General features: G+C 43.8%; 1 long non-coding RNA gene across 1 annotated transcript; it reads left to right on the plus strand.

Annotated features, from left to right (window-relative positions):
• The first annotated feature begins 6 nt into the window (after positions 1 to 6).
• Positions 7 to 2,616, plus strand: LOC115296551. Its single transcript, XR_003910924.1, has 2 exons — positions 7 to 123; positions 1,419 to 2,616. It is a non-coding gene; the product is annotated as an uncharacterized LOC115296551 (long non-coding RNA).
• Positions 2,617 to 4,972: the final 2,356 nt, after the last annotated feature.

Raw genomic sequence — 4,972 nt, forward strand, 5'->3', positions numbered from 1 at the left:
GCCCGCCCTGTGAGCTCTCCGCCAAGGGCGAGCCGACCGGCGCAGCGTGGGCCGCGCCCGGGGGACACTTCGCGAGCCCCGCGGGGGACGTGGCCCAGGGTCTGGGACTCAGCGTGGACTCAGGTAAGCGGGAGAGGGAGCTTGGCTTTCCCGGACCCCTCTTGCCCGGTGTCCGACCCTGGGTCGAGCCCCGGAGCCCCCTTAGCTCTCCTTGGAGACCCCAGTGACCTTGTGGCACAAGGGTCTGCGTGGCCGGGTTGTGCTTCAGCAAACAGGTGACCCAGTGTCATCGGTGTGGGCAGAACGAGAAAGTAGGCTTTTTTTTTAATTAAGTTTAAATAAATAAACACATAAACAAATTTGTTGGAAAGGTTCTGTAGCTCTGCGCTGTTCAATCCTGTAGTCGCTGGCCACTTGAAATGTGGCCAGGAGGAGCTGGGATGTGCTTACCTGCCTGATACACACTGGATTGCAAAGCTGTACCGAAAAAGAATGTGAAATTCATCTCACTGAAATTTTATGTTGACTGCATGTTGAAATACTTTAGACACGTTGCATATTGGACATACCGGGTTAAATAAAACTATATTACGGAAGATTCATTCTCACCTGGTTCTTTTTACTCTTTTTCAATGTGGCTGCTAGAAAATTTAGAATTATGCCTGTGGCCCCCATGTGTTTTTATTGGACAGCGCTGATCTAGAGGACCTGCTCAGTGTAGTTCACAATCTTCTAACATTTGGTGGGTGTTGTCTCCTGGTGACAATTATAAGGAAAGGAAAATATGATTTTGTTATCAACTTAAGCACTAAATTAAATAGGTCTCTTAAAATGTAAAACTTAAGGAGAATGTGATCTTAATGACAATACTGAATTTCCGACTTAATGGGTTGAATTTGAAAGGCACATTCAAATAAGGGTTTCCTCTTCTGCTTGCTTTATTTTTAGGGCATAACCAAAAATTTATATTATAAATGCAATCACTGACTTGTAGTCTTGCCCACTCGTCCTTACTTCAGGTGAAGATTTACATTTGTGTTTGTTTGGCTTTTACTTTCATTCATGCCCTTTAGATGAATTCTGTGGCATTTGAAATAAAACTGTGGTGTTTGTCTTTCTCTTTCCTTAAATACCTGTGACTTCCCACCCCCAACCCCTTTTCTCTTCCTGTTTCTCTTCTCTCTCTCTCTCTCTCTTTCTCTCTCTCTCTCTTTTCTCTCTTTTCTCTCTTTTCTCTCTCTCTGTCTCTGTCTCTCTTTCTGTTTTGTCTCTGTTTTCAGGTTTGCAGCCTCAGGACAAAAGCAAGGATCTGTACTGGTTTTAGACACCTTCTCCCCTGTAGGTCTCTGCATAGCGCAATTGATGGCACTCAGCTGAAATCGAGAGGGTTTGTAACAGCTTCTGATCTTGGTTTGCAGCTCGTCGTTATTCCCTCTGTGGTGCATCCCTCCTGAGCTGATCTGCTGACCCAGGGTTTCCCCTTCCCTTTCCCTTCTGACCAGCCATGGAGGCTCAACATCTGTGCCTCTCACTTCATGGATGAGGACATGGGGGAAGGCAGAGACTTCAAACTTCTCCGTGTATTGGGAAAACCAAAACATACATCTACAGAAATATTGTCTAACCATAATTCCTTCTATGGAAAGAGCAGATCCAAGGACTCTGAATTATGTTGAAAGACTTTGGGGCAAATCACTGGAAATATCTGCGGTGAGTTCATTTAGGTGATATGTCAAATTTTCCTTGGAAAGAGGAGGGAAAACAGAGACTTTTTGGTGTGAATATTTTTTATGCTGATGTGAATTATTTCATTAAGTAGTGTGACCATAGCACTACTGATGTCAGTATCCTCACATTTGAAATGTATTTGTATTTGCATCCAAGACTGTGATAGAGAAGTAAAAGAGGCCAATTCCTTCTTCCTCACCTCATAGCCTCCAGTTCCCTTCCTGCCAGCTTCCTGTCTGCAACACCCCCTCCAGACACAAAGACACACTTTTTCTCCTTCGGACTGTGAACTTGGAAGCCTCAGCCTAAATGCGAGTGGCAAGTGGCTTATCTGGAGCCGCCTGCCCGAGTCTTACTGAAATGCAGCTGTTGTAGGCCAACTGTTTAAAACCCCAGAAATATATCGACCAAGGTGGCACTTCCCAGTGTTTGGCACAACAATTGCAATTGCACTGGATATATTTTATACGTGTGTGTGTAGATACATATCATATTTTTTACGAGGAACATTTTACGATGAAAGAAGAAACCCTTCTCTGCCTTCTCTCCCACAAATTCTGTCTCTCCTTCTATTCTCCTCTGGATGAAAAAAAAGCAACAAGAGATCCCCAACTGTTTCCATGAAGAACTAGGAATACCACAAGAGGAAGAAATGTCCATGGAGTCTCTAATACCTCGAATATTCCTCTCAGTCTCTATGGTCATGATTTGGTCACTTTAGTTTTGGGACAGGGGAAGGGGTCTGTGTGTGGGCAAAGATGAAGGCACTGAGGAAGAAGGAACAATCATTAAAGATGTCTCTTTACTACAAGGTCACTGTGTTATTTCATCAGAAGAAAATAAATGTCCTAGTCTTTCTCTAATAGAATAAAATAATTTATAGTAGTACAATCCGATGTAAGTACTATTACTTTATATTTAGAGAGAGAGAGAGAGAGAGAGAGAGAGAGAGTGAGCTTTGTGTTTTCCAAAGTGATTGCCATTCTGTGAAACCTGTGAACTCCTTTTTACTTCACATTGACCCCGGAGGTGAGAAGTCAGGCAGCCCACCTGTGTTCCACAAATGAGAAAATTGTGGCCCCCAGCAGCCCAGTGCTGATCTGCTGGCACTCACTGGGTTAAAAGCAGAGAGGGCACTGAAAGCGTACTTGTGGACCATTTGGTCAGGTACACATTTATTCTTACTGTTACTTCTTAAATTCTAGACTCTTAAGACAGTATTCAGTTAAAAAGTGTTTTGGGAATATTGGTTATATTATATAAGCTAGGCTAAGAAACCAAACCTACCACTAGGCAAAAAAAAAAAAAAAAAAAAAGAAAGACGGAGAGATATTGCTTAAGAAAGCAGTGGTCTTTCTCTTAATTTTCTCTTGATGCCAAAGTTGTGTTCACTGACTTCATTTACTAAAGTGCCCAGGGGAGATATCTTGTGTTATGTTCCAGTTGCCCTTGTAGATTGTTGAAGCATTAAAATATTAATTCAGACATTGACCTTCATTGTAACATGAGAAACAGATACAATTTATCTTGTATGGTAAACTCAGGAGTTGGGACCTTACTCGGTGTATATGGCTTAGCAGAGCGACCCATCCCCTCTTTCCATCATAATGGTCACTACAAGACGCTATCACTGGTTTTGCTGATATGGAAGGTCATGCTGCACCAGATGTGGTAACACTCGTAGCAACTAATGCTGACTGTTTCTCAGGCACTGGTCTGAGGGCTTCGCTTGCAGGTTAACTCCTTTAAGTCTCACAAAAATTCTATGATATTTATTATCATGATCCCTTCATACTGAGGAGCACAGAGACTCACAGAGAAGAAATAATTTGCTCAGTCACACAGCCAGTAAGTGTCAGAGCCAGGATGCCAACCCACTGTAGTAACTGCTACTTGTCCTCTTCTGATTTGTCTTCGGTGGCTCAACTTTGGGTCCACTTTGCCCTCCGCAGTAGATGAATAAGGAAGGGAAGGAGGCAGGGCAGCAAAGGCTGACACAACATAGAACTTACAAAATCCCTGGTCTCAAAGGAACTATCACAGGACATTTTCACACCCCTTCATCAAATGATACTAACTATAGACCATTCAGTCAGATGCAGATTTCCATTCTCCTCCAGGAGGGAATTATTATTGCTTCTCTTATTAATTCATTCCAGTATTTACCAGACTTCACTGCTCTGAAGCTCTTCACACCCAACCCGACCAAGTCGTGTAAGAGCTAGCCTGAGGTTTGGACATTGAAGCAATAACTAAAATTAACTTTGGACTTCTCTGTGGATTTTTTTTAATCCATGTTCCATTGGCACGGATCACTGGTATATACAAGCATAAATAAAATACTTTAAGTTCCGGCTTGCTTTTTAGAATTTGCCGCTGAGTGTGCAGTTAGAGAAGAAAGCAGAGTAATGCGTTCTCTGCTGGACATTGTCTCCAAGTAGTCCCCACTGGAAGAGGCTGGCACAGCACTCACAGGACCTCTGATCAGAACCCACAGGGAGCCTTTTCCCAGCCTCTGGGTTTTGATTACTGAAACCTCTCTCCTGAGCTGCATCTGACCTGAATATCAGGTTGCCAGTGAGGAGACTCATTCACTGGAACTGGCCTTTGGGGCAGTCCTGAACAGACCCTCCAGACTCCAGTGACCTGGCACATGGGACACACGGATCGCAGCATTTCCCTCCGTGTTGTATGTTCCCAAAGTAGAAATGCACGATGACCTAGAACTAAAATGCTTCTGTCCGTGTAATAAGAGCATCAAAGAGAACCTTGGTGAATGAAGAGTCCTGACTGACACGCTTTAGGCCCACCAAATCCACGCACAATAAGAATTCCCATGCCTGTCATTCATTTTCATGAAATGATGCAGATTAGAGAAGGCAAACTAGTAATTGACAAAAGGACACTCAAGAGAATGAAAGATGACAGGAGAAAAGGCAAACACAATGTTTTCCCATGTGTTAGACCTGGTTGGGAGCTTCTGCTCCCCTCACTTCTGCTGGCACGGTCCACCTCCTCATGCAATTTTCCCTGTGCGCTTGGCCTCCGCTGAGGGAGAGGTGATGAAAAGGGGAGAGACAGCTCTGCGCCACCAAGTAATCCTTTTGCCGATTGCCCTCTGGCTGAGAACTCAGTCACCCAACTTCAGGGAACTCTATCTGTTCTCCTCCTTTAGTTTAAAAGGAGTTTCCAGCCTGTCTCATTTCCCCTTTGAAGTTCTATTTCAACGTGTGGCAAATTCTAG

Source organism: Suricata suricatta, chromosome 7 (assembly GCF_006229205.1).
Source record: "Suricata suricatta isolate VVHF042 chromosome 7, meerkat_22Aug2017_6uvM2_HiC, whole genome shotgun sequence".
NCBI classification, from domain to species: domain Eukaryota; kingdom Metazoa; phylum Chordata; class Mammalia; order Carnivora; family Herpestidae; genus Suricata; species Suricata suricatta.